General features: G+C 35.5%; 1 protein-coding gene and 1 long non-coding RNA gene across 9 annotated transcripts in view; one reads left to right on the top strand and one right to left on the bottom strand.

Annotated features, from left to right (window-relative positions):
- Positions 1-22,162, bottom strand: part of ZFPM2 (zinc finger protein, FOG family member 2) — a 457,190-nt gene that overhangs the window by 121,142 nt on the left and 313,886 nt on the right. The gene's annotated exons all lie outside the window — the stretch shown is intronic.
- Positions 1-22,162, top strand: part of LOC140603685 (uncharacterized) — an 87,231-nt gene that overhangs the window by 11,765 nt on the left and 53,304 nt on the right. The window contains exon 3 of one of the 2 annotated variants that reach the window (XR_012006641.1): positions 14,585-14,767. The exons of the other annotated variant lie outside the window; for it this stretch is intronic. This is a non-coding gene — a long non-coding RNA (uncharacterized lncRNA). The remainder of the gene's footprint in view (positions 1-14,584; positions 14,768-22,162) is intronic. 2 annotated transcript variants of the gene reach the window in all.

Genomic DNA, 22,162 nt, shown 5'->3' with positions numbered 1-22,162 from the left:
CAACTATGAATCCATGTTATGGTCAAAACAGTTAGGATGCTTGTTTAACCAAAAGACCATTTGTGGCTTCTGGTTTATTAAAAAGCACAGACCTCTTCCTTGTCTCAGATTCTTAGAAAACGTAGTACCTAGGTGAGAAATCTTCAAAGCTGTAATGGCTTCTGTCCTGTAATTTAGATCTCCGCAAGTTTCGCTAGCCTGGAGGCAGTATTTAACAGTCAAGAGCTAGGATATCAGGCTACAGAAAAACCTACCTTTAAATTCTGGCTCCACCTTTTGCCAACTGTATGTAAAAGCCCCGGCTTTTATATCTATAAAACACTAGTAGTAGTACCTCGTTCCTCATACATAGTGATGAATAAAAAAGAAAGAAAGAAGGAAGCACATGTAAAGACCCTAAGAGTGTGCAGTTCACATAATAAGCAGTGACAAGGGTTTTCTATTACTATTTATTTCTAGTGCTATAATTTCTAAAGACCTGACATTTAGAGCTTCTTCCTTTTGCCAATCTCTGCCTCTGGAACTTGACTATGTATTTATTTACAGCCTCACCTTTACGCACAGGATTTGAGACATCAGGGGTTGGAAGAGTTCCTTCCTTTCTTGCAGACAGTCAGAGACCACTGCTCAACCTGATGTGTCAGCCTTTCAGAAACCAGTTGGCTGAGATCCGTGCTTTAGTCCAGGACTTTAAAGGAGGCTCTCTGGAGGACTGTCACTGGATCTCCAGCCACACTGCCTGCTATTCTTTGCTTTCTGAGCAGAGTCCTGGCTGTCAGCCTGACTCCCATTTTGGTTATAACTTCTTAACTCTGCTTTTTGGAATACCTTCTCATTTCCTATCTTTGCTAATAGCACTTTTGCTAACACTACAGACTTTGTCAAATTCTCAGAAGAAAGTTTCTTAACAACCTGGCTGCATACACTTCCTGATAATCAATAGAACAAACATGTCTTTCTAGCCAGAGGTCAAGCATTGATAGTCTGTAGGTCACATATTAGACATATTAGAGCAGGGATTAAATATTTTTTGAACATCAATGCCTTTATCCAGGTTATGAATTTTCCAACTTATATTCTGACACATTCCCTACCATTCTATGCCTTTATCCTCATAGTCTAGTACATTCCATGAATTACCTGCCTGATCTCACTTGAGTTTGTACCCTGGCTGGACGTTGGCTCCATGACCTGTGGGAGTTTTGTCAAGTAGAGGACGTCGATGACCTTGCTTCTAATCCATCACTATTAGGTTTGCTCAACCAGAGGTTCCGGAATTACCATGCTGCCCCTTTCTGGTGCCCAAATACATGGGTTTATTGTGAGTCACAATCTCTGGCTTCATAGGCTTTGGAGCCTAAATCTCTCGCCTCCCTCTGACCACCGTAAAGGCATTTGCAAAATGATTTCCTCTGAATGTAACCTTTGTCTCATTCTCCTGCTTGCTTCTCATCTCATGGCATCTTCCTGAGCAACTACACCAGGTTCATAAAAGTCCTCCTATGACAGTGTGTAAAATCAGCCTATATCCCACCCACCAATACTGAACACCTAATGTATTTCTATTTGTTGGTTGTTTTGTGGCTTCCCTCTATCATTACAAGATGATTACATATGGAATGCCTTTAAAAAATATGATACCAAGGTATGGAACAAAAAGGCAATGAGGAGAAATGAACAATGCAAACGAATCCATTTTGATTTCCTCTTACCACTAAACACAAGACTTGGTCTCCTCTGAAAGATTTATGAAGCTTCCTACCATAAAGGAGGCTGGATTACAGCTATGCTTACTTTATAAAATGAAATTCTGCCATCATAGGCAAGGGTTCATGGCTGTAATTATTTCAATGATCTTCCCAGTCAATGTGTCTTGCACAGCTGAGCCAAACTCTCCTCGCACAGGCAGGCAGGCCATTTCATAAGAAGTCTAAAAGCTCCCACAACTTTGTGTGACCTTGCATCGAATAACACTGGAAAATTGATTTGGCTCTAGTAATAAAAGACCGTCTGCATTATCTGCATTCTAATTATAATTAATATAACCAGGATAACTGCTGTATTATTTACGATTAGAGCTATGGTGAGCACAGTGTAATAATAATCTGCTACATAATTTTTTATTGATCTGATGGCTTTATTGCAGAAAAAACAAAATGCTACACCACTGCATAACTAAAATTGCCTTTCTTGACATGAGTGTTTAGACAGAGGATTTCATTTAACATTTTCTTTTATCTGATGAAATTCTCATAGTTTAAATATCATAATAAGTGTGATGCTATGGGATCTTTCAATTTTCCTCTTTGAAAAGAACCGAAGAACAGGCATAATTCATCCACCCAGGTTTCCCCTTCTTTACCTACTGAGTATCATTAATTCCCTGACACAAGAGTCCTCACACATTTCATTAACAGCAATGGAATAAACCTGAGAAAGAAGGGGCTTCAGTTAAGGGAATACTCTCTCCCACCCTTAATAAAAGGTCTCTTGGAGGATAATGTATAATGTCATGTAAATGTAGTAATAACATTAGAGTATTTTTCTTTAAAGAAAGTTAGAAAGTTATGCTTTTAAATGTTAGTCGAGGAGATGTTTAGAAGTACAAAGATCTTTATCAACCTAGGAAAGAGTGTTTACCCTTCTCTACCCTGTTTTAGTGATGAAAGATTACTTCACTTATATGATAAACTGGAAAATACCTTATACAAAGAAGTGAATGATAAACTTCGGTAAGGAAGTAAGCATAACAATACCAAATCATTTGATTTCAGCAGGACCTGCCAAGTCATGCAATGAAGATTTGTAATTATCAGAAGGATTAAGAGCTGGCAATCATTTTCTCTCATGTCTAATTTTAATAAATAAAAGTTGAGAATACTGAGTGATTAAATTATAAAACTATTTTCTTTACAGTTGATTAGCTTTCTAAAACTTTAGAAAATCAGCAGTATACAGTATATAATTTTAATAGTTTCGCTTAACTATATTTGCATTTGAGAATCAGGCCTTAAGATACCCAGCTGCTTCTCTGATAATCATGAAACAGATTTCAATCTGCACGCACTACTTTGAAAAATGTATTGAAATCATATTTCACAGATTTATAATGAGTTTAATGCATGTTATCTCAGTTAATCTTAACAGTAACACATCATGGAAAATAAGAAACAAAGTATTTTCTTTTGACAGATGTAGAAATTGAGGCTTGAACAGCTGGGATGTAGCAGATTCACATCTAACACTTTCACCTCCTGACCTAGGAGCCTGAACTTTTTCTGTAATAGCATGCTCTTCAGTGATTTATTTGAGTTGAATGGGTAGTTGGTGCCTTGATGCTAAGTCTCTAAAGAAAAGATCTGTATAATAGTTGCATAAAAATGCAAAGATTATGAAGTATAAACTCCTACGAGGAGTCAGATTTAAGAGATCTTTTAAATGAACATCATCATCATTCTGGCAACTGACATTTACAGAACCAGAAAATAACAAACATTATCTCATTATAATGTGACACATGAGGAAAGCAAGGCTTAGGGAAAAATTAAATAATTTGTCCAATGTCACAGAGCTAGCCAGTGGTGGACCAAGGCTCTGAACACTGATGTGTATAAAGTCAGAGTTTGTCCTCTGTACATTGTTTCATTTTCCTCGTGTCTCAGCTTTCCAATAATATAGAAACCATCTTACAATTGTTTCAACAAAGAAATAAACTCAAAATGTAATTTTCTTTTCTTTTTGTGGTTAGGAAAGCAGTAACAGAGGCATTAAATGTATTGTCACAGAAACAGTCACTCTCATAGTCCTCATAGACAATTATATTAGATTATTTGAACATTTCAGAATTTTATGTGTTAGCCAAGCCAACATGAATGATCTAAAATGCATTATAGTGAGGGGCTGTTGACTATGACTTGGGAGATTATACCTCTGTGTAGATTTCACTTTCAATTTAATTATTTTTAGTAAGAAATTAATCTTTGTTGGGAGCTGTAATAAACTATGTATTTTTTAACCAATTAGACTTGATTATGAATGAATATTAGACAAGACATATAATTAAGCATTACTGGTAAAGAGAATGAGAGAGAGAGAGAATTATTTGGTATTTGAAAAAAGTATAAGTAGAAATATGGAAAGATGTACTTGATTTTATCCCTGGCACAAATTTTCCTCTTTCAGCCCTTCTATTGCTGGCTTGACAGTGAAATACTAGCTAGAATGAGATAAATGTAGGAATGACAATATGAGTTTCAAAACAGCTCTTTGCTACAATAAAGCAGACAAATTCCATGGTAATTCTTCCTGAAAAATGGAGCTTGGCCAAACCAGTATAGTAAAAGAAAAGCCAATGTCCATGCCTTACTGTGTGCTAATATGTGTCTCCCTGAAACACAGGGCTTAGCTTGAACAAACATGTAAAATATAATTTCATGGTACATGCCTTTAACTTTTATTTTCATTTAAAGTAATTTTTAAATGATTAAAACTCTACTACCCCAATATTATTTAAAATTCTCTAGACGTTGTAGCCAATGTAATAAGGCAGGAAACAAAAATCAGAATTGTAAAGCCATGGAAGGTGACCAAAAAGTCCTAATTCACAGATTGTGAATAATTAAAGAATCATTAATATCAAAATTATTATATTAAAGATTAAAATCACTTAAAAGATTAACAGTACTCATGTATCATTACTAGAGAAAAATGTAATTGCTACTAAATTTTATTCATAACTACAACAAAACTCAATACGTGGAAAATTTTTTTGATACTTGGGAATATTTTTTTTTAATTTTTTTTGATACTTGGGAATATTTTAACAGGTATACATATGACCCATTTGAAGAAATGTATTGATATAAATCATAATTTACCAATATAAACAGAGTTAAAATGGAGAATATATTTTAATGACAATTTGCTTCCAGATGGATTTAGAAATGTAGTGTAATGTTAAAATCTCATTAAGTATTTTTTTTAGGGACACCTGGATGGCTCAGTGGTTAAGCATCTGCCTTCAGCTCAAGGCATGATCCTGGAGTTCCAGGATCAAGTCCCGCATTGGGTTCCCCACAGGGAGCCTGCTTCTCTCTCTGCCTGCATCTCTGCCTCTCCCTCCCTCCCTCTCTCTCTCTCTCTCTCTCTCTGTCTCTCATGAATAAACAAAATCTTATAAAAAAAGTATTGTTTTAGAACTAAAGAAAATCATTTCTTTCATCTGGTAGAATAGATGAAAATATCTAAAATAATTTTGAATAATAATATAAGGTAATATGTTAAAGCATTTATATTAAGTTACAAAACCAAGTCACTATTACATAAAAATAAGGAAAGAGGAAAGTACAGATAGAATCAGCTAATCTAAAAAGAACCTAGAATGTATAAGAATTTGATGGATGAAACAAATCAGTTTGGGGAATATCTCACTCTTCTAAAAATAATAATTATTTAGATCTACACTTTAAACTATTAACTGGCATAAATGTAAGAAGGAATAAAACTCAAAACCAGTTAGAAAGGCATTAGAGCATAGAGATTAAATGATTGCTTTGCTTTCACTTCTATTTTCTCTCTATGTAAACTGTCCCTCTCTGGGCTTCAGTTTTCCCAACTACAAAATAAAGATAACAATAGTGCCCATTGCTATAGGGTTATCAAAAGAATTAAATATGTAAATCTGTAATGTGCTGAGAAATTTTTCGGACATATAGTAAGAACCCTAACAGTGTTGGCAAGGGTGTTCTTATAATTAACAATACCATTACAGATCAAAGAGTTCAGTAATTTTTTTAAGTAAAAAAGAGCTGTTAAACTATTTAATTATCTCCAAATGTGGAAAGTCTTCCCAACAATTATAGGAGGCAAATAAATTGCAAGTGAGATGATCTATAAGTTTGACAACTCTCAAAAATAAAAATTTCGATAATCAAAACTAAAAATTGTCAAAGAAAAACTTTAAGAAACCAAAAAAGAATACAATTTTCAAAAAAAACAAATGAAAAACTTAAAGTTCAAATAACAAATGAGAAATTATAAAATAATTAACACTCAACATATTCAGTTAATAAATTACATACAAAAACATACAAAATGAAAATAAAAATATTTTATTTCAAATAATAGAAAAATTGAAGAACTCATTGTTTTAACTTACTTAAATACAAAAATTTTTTAAAAATCATAACACTTAAAACTCCCAAGAGATAGAGGATGTCAAGGTACTGCAATATGTACTGACTGATGTCTTGGAATATTGCACATCACAGTACATGTATCAAAATCTTTCAATATGCTCACTCGTGAGACACTATAGTAATCAGATGTTAAAAATGAGTTTTTTGGGGTGCCTGGGTGGCACAGTATGTTAAGGGTAGGACCCTTGGTTTCGGCTAAGGTCATGATCTTAGGATGGTAAGATCAAGTCTTCCGAAGGGCTCTGTGCCAGGTGTGGAGCCTGCTTAGGATTCTCTCTCCCTCTCCTTCTACCCTTTCTCCTCACTGGAGCATGGGGTCACTCTCTCTCTCTTCCTCTCTCAAAACAAACAAACAAGCCAAAAAATTTTTAAAAAATTAGTTTCACTAAAGAAACTAGTTGCTATCAACCTATTACTTTACCAACTGAAATAATAAATGTAATCTCAAGCTGGTATGTGTTCAAAATCCATAGTAGAAAGATTTTTAAAGTAGCCTCCAAGGTCTATTTTTTTTTTTAATTTTAACAGTAAGATCCAGAATTTACCCAAGAAGTAAAAAATACATCGTCTAGTAAAACCAAACAATATATATTTTAGGAATACATACATATGTGATAAAGCTATTTTTAAAGGAAAGGGAAAGATAATGTGTGAAAAAAAATCAAGATGGAGGTTCATTGTTAGAAGAAAGAGAGTTTACAGAGAGGAGGATGTGACAGGATAAGCACACACATAAATGAAATGTCCTTCTATAGTTGTAGTTCTTAATTTGGATGGTGGATTCATGGATCATTGTGTTGTTTTGCTTTGTGATTCATAGACACTGTGTGTATTCCTGTGCTTATGTAAAGTTATATCTTTTAAAAGTCACAGAAGAAATAATATCTCTCATTGGGATACAAAAGGAATAAAATTCAGCTCAATTTTGGCTGTTGCATTTGTTAGAAATGTACTGTCATTCCTAGCTAATGCCACCCCTGACTTCTGTGCACTTTCTCTATTTACCAATAGGCTTCAGCATTCTCAAAATTCTTGCTGAAAAAGAGCTCAGGCAATTGGAAAGCAGTTTCATTTTTTTAAAGGTTCTATTTATTTAAAGAGAGAGAGAGAGAGAAACAGAGAAAGAAAGAGAGAGAAAGGGAGACTGGGACTGAGCAGACTCACTGCTGAGCCTGAGCTGGTCCTTGGGCTGGATCCTAGGACCCTGAGATCACAACCTGAAGGGAAGGAAACCAGACACTTAACCAACTGAGTCAACCAGGTGCCCCTGGAAATTGATTTCATGCAAGATGTTTCCCACCATTCCTTCCCAGTAATTTTAAGAACAGTTTTGCCATTTGCACAGGAGTGGCAAAAAGACAGTTTTGATAAAGTTACCACAAATGACATAGCCTTGGTGTGCTCGCAAGACCTTTGCTTCTACAGTTCCACATCCATTGAAAAAAGGAGAATCATATTTGTAAATATTGTCTGAAGGAGCATAAGAGGATTATGGTTACTGAACTCATCATATTTATCAACAACTAGATCGTAACCTGATGAATCTAAATATGAATTCAAGGATGGATTCAACCAGATCTTTACAAAGTAATCCTGGTTTATTCACATCCATATTCCCAAATACACTTACCTTAAAATAGACAAAATAAAACAAAGGAAAATAATATTTAATGGCATCCTGTAATTTATGAGCATTATCATTATATGCATTTTTTAGGCATTTGCCCCAAACTGTGCATTAAACCATGTTATTTTAAAAATAAATGCAAAAGTAGGTGAGTCCGAAACATAAGGCAAAATCCAAATGTCTGGAATACTCAGTCATGAAAATTAAAGTAATGAGAATTTTAAATGGAAGAGAACTTGAATAAATTACAATGTATTACGTATATTTTTGTCAAAAATTCTCTATACACATGGGGAGTCCAGTGTCATTTCCATGGCCTCATTTTTACTAAATCCTCCTGAAGATTTCCTGGAAATTGAATATAATGCTTGCAGTAGAGTAATTATAAGAATAAATCAAGTATTTACATGACTAGTCCATTAATCTGTTTCCTCTATCCTATGGTACCAAAACATCCTGAATATGGCCTTCAGGTTGTTAGAATAATGGATATAAAATGTGATATTTAGGGGCACCTGGGTAGCTCAGTTGGTTAAGTGTCTGCCTTTGGCTCAAGGACATGATCCTAGGGTCCTGGGATGGCCCAGAGTTGGGCTCCTGTTTTAGCTCAGTGGAGAACCTGCTTCTCCCTCTCCCTCTGCACCTCCCCACTGCTTGTGCACACACACACACTCTCAAATCAAATAAATAAATAAATAAATAAATAAATAAATAAATAAATAAATAAAATTATAAATTTATTCAAATAAATTGAATAAATTTATTTGAATAAATAAATTAAATAATAAATTTCAAATAAATAAAATAATTTTATTTTCTCTCAAATAAATACAATAATTTTTAAAAATGTAATATTTATATAACTTGGTCTTTCACAATGACCAATCGATTATGACAATCAACTATTTTCCACTGACTAATTCACCAATTTGTTCATTCATTCAAAAGAAAAAACAGTTATTGGCCTTTTAAACTCTGCTAGATGTTTGAATTCCAAAAAAATAGTTAAAATGTGATTCTTCTCCTTTTAGTACCGAGATCAGTAAAGATGCTAAAGTAACCTCATCTCAATATCACGAGTAATGCTATAACCATAATGTCATAGTCATGGAATATTTGGGGATAGGGAATCAGAAACAATCTACTGTGGCTAAGGATTAAGTATATATAAATACTTAGTATGATTCATTCTTTAATAAAGTTAACAGGTTTGATGAAATATCCATAAGACTTTCATCTGTACTTCTTAAAATCTAGTAAAGTCCAAACCATTTACTTTTATTTAATTTTTTTAATGAATTTATTTTTTATTGGTGTTCAATTTGTCAACATACAGAATAACACCCAGTGCTCATCCTGTCAAGTGCCCACCTCAGTACCCGCCACCCAGTTACCCCCACCCCCCGCCCACCTCCCCTTCCACCACCCCTAGTTCATCTCCCAGAGTTAGGAGTCTTTTACGTTCTGTCTCCCTTAATTATTTTTATTTTTAAATATTTTACTTCTTTATTCATGAGAGACAGAGAGAGAGAGAGAGGCAGAGACATAGAGGGAGAAGCGAGCTCCCTGCAGGGAGCCCGATGCAGGACTCAATCCCAGGACTCCAGGATCATGCCCTGAGCTGAAAGGCAGACACTCAGCCACTGAGCTACACAGGTACTCCAAACCAGTTACTTTTATAACTATCATGAGCAGTTTTTATAATTTTGAAAAGAAGTAAAAAAAAGCAGATCTGGACAAAGAGCATACCTCAATTTTTTTTTAAAAGGAAAGAATAACTCTCTTGCCTGAAGTACTTTTTCCTGTTGTAAGAAAATGCAGGTCAGCAAAACTGGCATACTGAAATGTCAGCTCGGTCATCTTTGTCCATGTCCGCCCCACACTGTCTTCTGCTTTGCAAGGTAGAAAAAGCTAATTTAGTGGCTAGAGCTAAATTAGACTTCTTAATTGACATTTCACTTTCATCTAAAATTAGGCCAGTGCGTGTTTCAAAATCCTTTTTATTTTGAATGAATTATAGAACAGCTTGTAAAGGCTTGTAAAATCAGAAGAGGTAGTGAGGGGACAAGACCAGCTGAGCATTTTCCCAATTTGGAAACTGCTACTGAAGGTGTGTATCTCTGAGAGAAGCCAATGGCCTGTGTGTCTGGGCCTTGAAGCCTAAATCGAGCAGCCTACGAATTAACCCTTCTTAGATTCCTCCTATGTGAGCTGTTACAGAGTTCTCAAACATTTTGGCCATAGGGCCCCATTGCACTCTCAAAAACGGAGGATCCCCAAAAAATTTCATTTATGTGGGTTTTACCTATCAATATGGGTCACAACATAAGTCAAAGTGAAGAAATTTATAAAATACGTATTCATTTAAAAATACCAAATAGGGGCACCTGGGTGGTTGAGTCAGTTAAGCATCCACTCTTAGTGTGGGCTCAGATCATGACCTCAGGGTCCTGGGCTCAAGCTTCATGTCTGGCTCCAAGCTCAGTGAGGGAGTCTGCTTAAAGATTTTCTCCTTATACCCCTCCCCCAATTGCTGTCACTCTCTCTCTAAAAATAAATCTTTAAAATCAAACAAAAACAACAAATAATAAACATATGACATTTTACCACAAACAAAACTTTTTAATTAAAAATAACTATATTTTACAGAACGAAGAATTAATGAGAGGAGGTGCTATATTACATTTTTGCTAGTCTCCTCAATGTCTGCTTTTAACAGAAGACAGCTGGATTCTCACACCTGCTTCTCCACAGAGTCTGCTATCCAATACTATTTTGATTGAAATATATGAAGGAAATTTAAACTTATATAGACATGTAGTTGGAAAAGAGAGAAGTATTTTAGTAGCCTTTTCAGATAATTTGAGAATTCTTCTCTGATATAACACCAAAATTCAACAAGTGTTATATTCTTAAAGGTGACTTCTAGGGTGGACTCTGACACTACATCAATTAACTTTTCATAATCTGTTGCTTTAAATGCATTTTTCCATGTTGTAAATAAATGCTGAATGGATCCTTTACCAACGCATAATGTATTAGTATACGCATCAATTCTTTTGGAAATATTGGTCTACTGAGTTATGCAGTTCTTCCAAATGTTGGCACATTTCATCATATAACATAAAAAAATCACATTCATAAGTATCAACACCAATCTCATCAGATAAATTTTTAAGTTATTGGAAAGCTGTCAAGTTCATATAAATTTCCAAAATTATAATTTTGCTTTAAAGCTTGGCTTTATCATTGGCAATAAATACTGTCAGTTGTTTTCCTTGAAGCAATATTTATTTCTGAGAAAACATCTGCCAAATACTCAAATTTAAATAACATAGTTTGTCAGGCATTCTTTCAAGCAAAACTAGTATTCTGTGAAAAAAGTGACTAATTCTACTTTTCATTCAAGCAATCATCCAAGTGTTTTTTCTGGAGACAATCATGGAACTTTAGTATGAAACAAAAGTGCTTACCATGTTTTTTCCATCTTGTCAAACAGAATATTAGAAAGACATGTACTCAAGGATTTAGATTTAATAAAAGTATTAAATTCTATTGCTTCATCAAGAACATTCTTAAGTAGCACTCTCTTCTCATTTGCTTCTTGGAACTTTGAGTGCCTGGTAGTAAAAATACAATGACTTTTAGTAATCTGGTGCCGCTACCGTGACTCACACTAAAGTTCCAGCAGTTTCACCCACCTTGCTTGTGTACTATCAGTGCAAATGGCAAAACAGTGGCAGTAGCAAATAACATCTCAGTAATATTATAAAAATAGTTTGACTCTATGGCATTCTGGAAAGTGTTTGGGGATCCCCAGTTACTGGTGGACCATGCTGTCAGAACTGCCAGTCTATTTGATGACCCACAGATGGAGCCAGCTAGCTACATCAGCATACACAATTTACAAAGTGATTTTCCAAATAAGATCTTGAGAGTATGGGGCATAGGGAAACGGAAGGGTTGGGGAAGACTTGAACATCTATCAGAATTTTGCAGGCAGTGTATTTTGGGCAAACTCTTTTAAAATCATTGTGATAATTGGAAGCTATCCTTTGAAGGGGGTGTGTTATGATGGGACAAAATGTCAAGAATCTTAGCTATCCTTCCTTTAAACCAGACACTGAGCTGCTATTTTTTTAATTATATCAGAAAAAAAGTGTTTTATTAATCACTTCTCTTTCTAAACAAACAAAAGCAGGAAATAATAGACAAATGGGCAGTTCTGTGTAATGACAACACTCTCAATCAGGGTCTCAGTGTCACCGGCCTACTCCATTCCCCGAACTCAAATGTATTAAACAGATATTTGCTGTTAAACCTAAATATTGTTTATGGAAGCAAAAATAATGACTCAAATAAAACCAACTTTAAATCCTAATAAAATCTCCTTAACTTTAAATTATTATGATTCTTTATCTATGGCTTAGATTCCTATTGCACTGTGATATAAATGCAGAAACCTGTTCAAGATAATATTTGTTCACAATTACATGACTTGTACCAGGCACCAAGCACACTTTTGAGCCCTTGTTTATATATATGTTTTGTCATTTCATCCTCAAAAATGATCTGGTAAGAATAGGGATCCCCCCTCCACAATTTTATATTAAGAAAATCAAGTCAGAAAATTTAGGTAACTTGCATTATACTTCACGACGAGTAAGTCACAGAGTCAGGATTTGTACACCTAAGCTGTTAGGATTCCAGGCAGTCTCTTCACACTTAAAAATGATGCTAAAAATTTTTTTAAAAAAATAAAAAATAAAAAAAATGATGCTAAAAGCCAAGACAAACTCTAGATGAGTTTTTTGTAGATGTTTCTTTTAGTGACTTGTCTCGCTTAGGGGTTGGTCTTGATTCTCCACAAAAAAAATAAGTGGGTCTTTATTCCCAAAGGTTGTAATCATTTGTTTGCTTCATTTCTGAAATTATGATTTAATCAAAACTGAGAGCTATCTCAGTGATGGCTGACCAAGAAAACCACAACAGTGGTTTTTTTGGTCAACACAAAATCCAATCATTATCATTTTTGTGCCAATATAATAAGCAAGCTTATCTAAATAACTTCCTCATTAAGTGGATTGTTGCTCTACACTGTTCTAATAATTTCCAGGGCTTTCCTTCCCTTTGTCCTCTGTAGTCTCAAGTCACTGAGAACTGTCATATTAGAATTAGGTTGTTTCTACAACCATGGTCCTCAGCCTTTAGTCTCAAAACATGTGACTTATAAGCCCCCTGCCTGTTAGCTACAATAGCTCTGAAGCTGCTTTCAAATAAGAACCCCCTTCCAAGAGAAGATGTATCAGAAATTTTCAGTATATGTTGATAAACTGCCCTCCCAATTCTGATAATTATCTTTCCTTTCCAAAAAAGCAAAACATAGTTCTAGACTTTTGAAAAATGAAAAAAAAAAATCCTGGTAACAAAGAACACATTGAAGGAAAATTGTACGGGATTGTTAGGGGGCTTATATCTATAGCCATATAATTAATTTTGACTTACTATGAAAATTTTGCAAAATTGCTTACCTGTCTATGCCTCAGCCTTCTCTCTTATAAAATGAACTAATACCCACCTCACCCAACTGACGCACACACTGGGTTAGATAATGAAAGCAAAAGTGCTTTATAAGTATGGATGCTTTATACATGTTAGGTAATATTAGCATAATAATGGCCATTTTATAAGGTTTCAATAAATTTTTTAAAAAGATTTTATTTATTTATTCATGAGAGACACAAAGAGAGCCAGAGACATAGGCAGAGGGAGAAGCAGGCTCCCTGCAGGAAAGCCTGATGAGGGACTCAATCTCAGGACTCCGGGACCAGGACCTGAACCAAGGCAGATACTCAACCACTGAGCCACCCAGGTGCCTCCAGGCACAATAAAAATTAAGTGAGAAAATGCTAGACTGTATGCCCGATGACCACAAAAATGTTCAGTTTTGGCCACTGTTCTATACACCTAGAACAATGCCTGATACATAGTAGGTGCATAACAAATATCTGTTGAATGGGTATGTGTAACAAGCAAAGTGATCTATAGAAGATGATCCAGGTGGTTTCTTACATTTCTATGAATGGAACAAAAATTACTTTCCTATTTTTACTATCAACATTTTAATCACAAGTCAATATTTCATTTTAAATTGTATCTGTCAGTATGACTATTATATTATCCCCCACTAGACTGTAAACTCCATGAGGACAGGGCCAGTATCAAAAGGGCTCCCTATCCCATTCCACATGCCTAATACCAGAAATATTTATTGAACAAAGCACATTAATTTTAAAGGATGAAAATACAGTGCTTCCCATGGCAATAATACACCAATGAGTGAACTACCAGGCACCATGTCAGCAGCCCTAAATTAGCAACAATCCTGACAGGCAACAATGCATTAGTTATCTGCATGCCACAAACACTGATGGAAGATAACAGAACATTCTTAGAGTGTTGTCTCTCAGTGCAGGTGGAGTGTAGGAATTCAAGGGAATCTGTGTTATCATGTACACTCTTTTCTACTGGGATAGGTTCAGAGGCACATTAAAAAGCAGTCATCACCATTTAGGGACAGCCTCCAAAGGGGCAATCCAAAAAGATTCAACAGAAGAATAAGTGATGAGAGTATTAGTATTCCTTCTTAAGTGGGTGCTTGAAATATATTAGTCTTCTGAGTAATCCTCCATCTAGTTATCCTCCTCTGCTGGGGACCAGAAAGTTGATAATAGATATTTAAAAAATTATTTTTCCAAAGGGTTCTGCTTGAACCAACTACGAAGGTACTACATATTAAGCCGAGCGTCATGGAGACAAAACAGAAATGCAATCTTTGGATGCTGCTGCTGCTCTGTGCTTTTGCCTGCTGAGGCTGCTAAAGGAGGAGAAAGACGGCCTGCTTGGGCTAAGAAAGTTTAATACCTTGGAGCTGATATGTAAGGTATTATTTTGTCTTTCTGACAGAGTCCAGTGCTATTTTTACCCAGGCTTATGCAGGGGTTAGGTTAGAATTTTAGGAAGAAACAGTGATTTACTTTAAATGCTGTTTGCGTAATAGCTGCTCCCTCCCTACTGACTTCTGCCCCTTATTCATTGTCCTCCATGTAAAAATGCCCCCTTCTCCCTCTTATTTCTCTTCAAAATACACATCAGTAAGTATCTCCTTGATAATCCCCCTAACAAGCTGCTGATTGTTTGCTGGAATTCCTTCCCCCTGCATCACTGCTTCTATTTGTCAGCCTGGCTTCCTCCTCATTCCTGCGCCCAGCCTCCCTGCCTCCTCCTTCGCGGGTGTTGTTTCTCATTTAAATGAACAGTTGGATTCTTTTATTTCTTACAAGTGCTGGATTCGCCTTATCGCCCTCATTCCTTTGGGGGTTGCCAATTGGTTTTATCCACGGATGTATCATTTCTCAAGCTTCCTTTTTTTTTCTCGCAAAGAGAAAGAACCTCTCCGTCAACAAGCCTCTCCGGAGTGGAAGATTAAAAACCTAGACATCACCTACCTTGCAGCTCTACTCCCAACTGGGTTGTGTAAAACTCAATTAAACGTGTCCCCATTGAATACTGCATTACAGTACATTAAACAGAAAATTCTTCAAGCGTGATGACAAAGCTTGAAACCTCGCCTCAAAGCTCTTCCTTGTAGCTTTCTTTAACATTTCAGTCTTTATGGTACAGGTCTCCCGTTGACACAACTTTAGTCCAGCTATGAAAAAAAAAAAAAATCACAGAGCCCCGCAGGGATTCTAAGAGAAAAGTGGGGGAAAGTGAATCCGGTCTGGCCACTGCCCTGGAGCCTCTATTGAAAGTACACTGCCAACGGACCACTCAAAGCTAAAAAGTATTCCAGAGGTCTGCGGTCTAACAATTGAAAATATAATTCCCTTATTTGGGGCAGGTGAATTTTGTAGATTTCCTCTTCCACCAAGAACGTTAATATTCCCCAGAATACATATGCGACAGCAGTCCTTAGGGCAAGAGATTTATGTAGACATATATTCAGAGAAATTTAAAAAGCCCAATGAACATGTAAGTCTGTTCCTGGGAACAAACTAAAAATTGATCCTACATGTATGCAAAACCTCCGAAATGTTTTTAACTATAAACTATATGCCTTTCTCTTTTCGTTTCTCGTCCTCTTCCCTAAGTTTTATTTATAATCTGGGTTGCCAAGAGCAGTCCTCCTCTTAATTCATTCACGTAATTGGGTTTTCAAAGGTTGTTTATTAAGCAACTCACACAGGTTTACAAAATTTAGACTACAACTTTTTTTCATCAGAATTACAGAGATTAGTATAAGACCAACTTCACAGTTTTGGATATTTGAAGCATTTCCCTGCTTTCAAATTTTAGCAACTCAGAGTATAACTGCTCCCCCTTCCTCCTTCACACATATACAATCTTTTGTTTAGTAGCTGGCCCACTTGCTGTGTCGAAATGAGGAAGCTGGACTGGCTACTATAGAACACTAGGGAATATCTTAAGACATTGGTTTATGTTCTTTATTGATTATTATTTATTTTATGTCTACAGTATAATGCATTCTAGGATCTTACATTTGATCCAAAAGGCTATGTAGCATTAGTGAGAGCTTACTAAGAGACCCTCACGCTTTAAGGAGATACATCATAACCATCCGATTAGTCTAAGCTAAAACAGTACTTTAATGTGGAGCTAGGGGGCATGGTGATACCAGAAGTTTCATTTTCACAATTAACAAATTTAGCTAAGCTTATTAGAGAAAGGACATGTTTGCCTGCACATATGTATATATTCATGTAGGCATGTTTATATGTATACACGTAATATATGTATGTATGTGCTTGGACCTACTCTTTGTTGTCAAAGTAATTTTTCGACACATGCACAACAGTTATTTTTGCTTAGTATCCTGCTTTAGTTCATTGGTCGGGTGCGGGTTTATTTTTCTCCATCACTAGTATCTACTACTGTCTGCAGCTTTTTTAGCACACAAAGAGAAAGTGTTGCCTATTCTGGACCTTCACTGCAAGGTTGTAAGCTCTGGTCCTTAAAATGGAAATGCAGCCGAAGAGGACTTTGCCTCGGGTTCCAGAAAGGTTTTCCCCTATGGAAACCATGCTACAGGCAAAGCCAGATGTTACCAGGGATCCCACAGATGGAAAACAAATACAAACCACATCCGAAATAGCAGGACCACAATTCTCTAATCCTAAAATGACTTCTAAGTTTAATTAACAAATATATTTGATTAACAGCTTCCAGTTGTTTCTGTCAAGTTAAATTTTCAAAGATTAGCTGATTATTCAGAATACAACATGAAGAACAACTTGAAGAGTTCTGGAAAGAGTTTATCTTTCTTTTCCAAACTCTTTGTTAGTATCAAGATGAAACAAGACTTTTTTTTCCACGCCACTGCAGTTATGTTTCCTCATATATGCTAGCAGTTACTTAACTCTTATCTTATGAAGAACTTTAAGAATTCTTGATGTGTAAAAAGCTCTTATCTATCCTTAATCTTTCTTTTAATTTTTAGAGCAGAGTGGTTTGGTAAATTCCTATATTATATTTTAATTTTAAACTCATGTAAACAATTGAAGAAATAATCACCCTTATCCTTGAACTGTTTCAATAATTCATCCAAATGAAAAACATAATTCCATGCAAATGTATTTCTGCAAAGGTCTGAATATGAATTTTGTATATGAGTTATTCCATTCTTTAATTAAGGTTTAAAGACATTTTGTAATTTAACTCCATACAAACATCCATACAGCTCATTCTAAGAAAAAAAAAAAAAAAGAGGATCTGTTATAAATAGCCAGTAGTAATTACGTTTGTTTTATGCCACCGCTTTCACTTTTATAGTAAAATCATTTATTTATTCTTATACTTTTAAATGGATTGCCCATCCTCTAATATCAGTGGACTTTTTGGCCGGCCAGAGAACCAATTCACTCCCTCATGTCTCATATGCTTCCGTTCCAACATTTTTGAACATTTGTTTCAACTAACAGATCAACCACATTAGTTCATCATACTTTCAGAGTTGAAGGTTAGGGCATAGCGGCCAATTGCTGTTAACTGTATGATTTCTTGCTTCTCAGGACTGTATTTTTTATTTGCTCCCCCCCCCCCTTTAATGCCTAAGCAATTTAGATTCTGAGAAGTTTCTCAAAAATGTATTTCTCCAGCAATGGTGCATATTCTTCAATAAAATGCAGATCAAGGCATATTCTATGATTGTTCTTATTGCTTTAACTAATTCATATAAAGAGAACCAGAGCTCTCTGATATTGTCTGGTAGTGTCCGTTTTCACAGCCCTCTAATTAAGTCGAAGTGTACCACTTTCCTTTAAGATCCATCTCCTCTTGATACACGTTTTATTCCTGTTCTCAGAACCCTGGTTACTATTACCCATTATTTCTCCTTTAAATAATTGTTTTACCTCTCAGCCATTCATTTGTCTTTCTGGTTATTCCTTTCATAGCTTCAATTGCCTATTAACTGATATAATAATGCTGATATTTTCCATGGCTTTGGCTGTTTTCATCCAGGGATTTCAAAGTGCTTTTAAGATAGCTCTGTTGCTTTGTGGAAGGCAATTAATAAGACAAAGAGAAATAAAGACCCGAAAAGTGAAGGAGCCCATGTATATTCACACACTAAGACCATTGGAAAATCCTTAAATTTCATTCATCTTTGAATCACTTTGGTTAGGCAGTCAAAAAGATAAGTGATAAAATTGGAAGTGCAGGAAAATCTAGTGATGCTGTTTGCTTTGATTCCTAAAGACTGGGGTCAGTAAGATTTGAAAGTCACTGAAATACAAAAGCAAAGGATTTTGACTCATGTTGTTCTTCTGACTGACCTCTTTCGGTCAAAATGTCCCCTGATTTCAGGCCACAGCTACCCGACGCTTCGGGACCCCCTCAAAAATAAAACTGTTTCCCTCTTTGGAGAAATCCATTGCTGCAGACGTGAAGAAAACACCATAAATATCCATCAGTAGGAGTATGGATGAACTAGTGACGGTACAGGCCTACAATGGAACACTAGGCAGCCACAGAGAGACATACTGCTAACAGAGAAAATGACACGGATGAGTCTCTAAAATGTGTTGAGCAAAAGAAGTCATGAAGTGTGTGATTCCTACTCACACTATTTTATTCATATTAAGTTTAGAATAGAGAAAAACTAATCTATGTCAATAGAAATCAATTGTTAGTTGTCTTTTGGAATATGGGAGATCTTCTGGGGTGGTAGATGTATACTATATCTTGATTGTATGCTTCAGATTTGTACATTTTGTTGTTTGTCGATTCACTGTATGCCAGAATCAACTTAAAAAGCCAGGTTAGGGAAACTAGAATAAATTGGACTGATTTATTTCTTTAAAAAAAATGTTTTACTTATATTTTTATTTATATGGTAATTTATCTTCCACTTTTCAGTGATTTTCCAAATAAATTCTTTTTCTGATTAGATTTAAGTCAGTGTGGGCTAAATTGTTTCATTAATTTGGTAGTCATGTCAAATGTTAACATGATTGAAAGATAAATGCATGGGTAGGAATAAATACCATTTAATTTGTAGGCAATGTCATGTTGTGAAAAAAATGTAGGTCCAAATTCTGACTTGATCCCTCACTAGCTATAAAACCTCGGTCAGATATATTCTATTTTGTTGCCTGCAATAATTATAGAAAGCCCTGTAGAGCAGCTGCATGAAGTGGATGAGGTTTCTATAAAGTTAGTGCTCCACAAAGTTTAGTTTCTCTTTTTTGCCTTTTAACTTCAAATATTTTATCTCTGTAGACAAGGCTAGATGTGGAACCACGTATATTTCCTATGTAGTTCTGTGTGTTTGGCATGACTAGCACCTGGGTAGGATGCAAAACAAAGCTGCTACTGTATAATATAAAATCTCATAGGATAGAAAAGCATTAACAACAAGAAAACTATCAGCTCACTTCACTCTTTAAATATAAACTGTTATCTGTTTTATTGCTTCTCGACCCAATCTATTTTCTCCACTTTAAACTGAAGAAACCAGGGCAAAAAGGGAAGGGAGAAGAGAGAAGCCAAACATTCATTTATTCTTTCAACAAATATTTCTCGAGTGCTTCCTATTAGTCAGGCATTGATCCCAAACTCTCCCTGTTCCTGGGACTTAGAGCTGGAATCAGAATACAAGTAAATACTTTCAGGGAAAAAAAAAAAATACTTTCAGGGAGATACTGTTATATGGAATGTTGGTTAGATAAAAATCTTCAAAAACTTTTCAATATTCTTTTATCAAGTCCTGTTAGCGTTTCAATAGGAGCAAACACAATAATGGTCTCCTTCCTGCTTTTGAGAGCAGCTGAGATTCTTCTATTGACACAGCCTCCAGAATTAAACTTGAAAAACCAGAAGCAGGGAGTTCCCATTAAGAGTCATGGCCTTGCAGACTTACCCCTCCTCTTTGTCCCACAAAGCCAGAATTTTCTGACCTGCGGGGCACAGTGTGGGACTCATCTGTTTTCTTAAGCATTTCCTGGCTAGGGACATACCACTGTAGTGGTGGGAGGAGAGAGTGACACAGAGGAGATTTATTCACAACTGCACTGGATGAGGTAATTATCAAAGTATCTACTTAATCTCTGACTACTAATGGTCAGTATATTGGTGTCACAGGACAGGATCTTAAAGCTCAGAAATTTACTAGTAAGTTATGGGGGAAACTCCGCAATCTTTTTTTTAATTGAAAAAGCGATTTTCAGAGATCAAGAAGTATAAATCCTAGAGCAGATACTTTTAGGAACCAAGAGGGGTTCATTCATGCACTCATTTGTTTCTTCTCTTACTAGTTTCTATGTTAAAGAGGTAGGATGTGTGTGTGTGTGTGTGTGTGTGTGTGTGTATGATTGTGCACACACAGGCATATGAGAGAGAGAGAGAGAGAAACAACTCGAACCCTTGAATTAAAGGTTTACTGATTATTTTTGGCTCCCTAACCAAAAATGTTAGCTCACAAGCACAGAGATTATTGTCTTCCATGCCTACTTCTACTTCAGTTCCTACAAAATTACTGGGCACGTAGTAGGCCCTCAATAAAAAGCTGTCAATGAATGAAAAAATGGAAAGCAGAGATGGGCTCAATTGGAGCAGTGTCATCTGTTAGCTTGGTGACTTGGCAAATTATTTAAGCTCTAGAACTTCAATGTCACCATTAAAAACTGGCAATAGTTGCCTCGCTTTCATAAGATATTTGTTAGCATTTAATAATTCCATATCCAGGACAGGGCTCTGCATATACCGGGCACTGAATGTAGGTGAACTCCCTTCTTCTGCACACACTCTTCCTGCCTGTAATGACTTAACGTGTTGTTATAGTAGACGTGTTAATTGGATGACTCTTATGGTGACTTTTAAATAATGTTGAAGTGGGCATGCAGCATTGGTTATAACAAAGCACTGTTTGTCATTCTAGATTTCTATAACATAATTATGTTCCAAGGTAAGAAAGGAAAAGTCCAACTTCATAAAAATAATTATGGGTTGAAGAAATAAACATGTAATTAACAGTTTCCTATTATTTGAATATTATAACCAGTGTAATAAACCAGTTTGACAGTGAAATTTTTATGATTCTGAACAAATTCCAATTTTTATTCTAGGATTTTATTTATCAGTAAAATGTAAAGAAGTTTTTCTCAACCTGAAGTTAATAGTTTATTTGGGAATCTGTATAATATTTTAGTTCTTTGGCTTAAAATGGTGGGAAGCCAAAAAACTCAAATAAACCTATATCATAGTAAAGGCTATATCAGAGACTTTATTTAATGGGGTGAAGAAAATATTTCCTGATTTTTTTATTACTATAGGGCAGATCTGACACCATTAGTTTTCTTTCTGTCATAAATATAGACGAGTAGAATTTGACAGGCATCACTATAAAATAGGTTATAGATAAGTTCAGGCATCTTTCCTTCCACACAGACCTTTCACACTGAGTTCTGATGGGGCTGCTTGAATAGAATGACCAAGGTTTGATTTTAGGCTTCTAGGTCATGGTTTCACCTTGACAACAGTTCTTTCATTTCCAGCAGTAACATTTGCTAGGATCCCTAAGGTGCTTTCATTTTTGTAAGTAGTATAAGGGGAAAAAAAAGGATAGGAGAAAAAAAAAGATAAATCTTAATTCACATGCTGCAGGACTATCTCTGTGTCTCCGGCACAAAACTTCAAATCCAATCCAAGAACTGGATGTGTATTAGAAGTCTGCAGATTTAAACCTTGTCCACCATGATCAAACTGGATTTATGGAGCATCATAACTCTCCAGACACCATCCAGCAGCTTATTAATTT

Source organism: Canis lupus, chromosome 14 (assembly GCF_048164855.1).
Source record: "Canis lupus baileyi chromosome 14, mCanLup2.hap1, whole genome shotgun sequence".
Lineage (NCBI taxonomy): Eukaryota > Metazoa > Chordata > Mammalia > Carnivora > Canidae > Canis > Canis lupus.
This window is presented reverse-complemented; position numbering and strand designations above follow the sequence as displayed.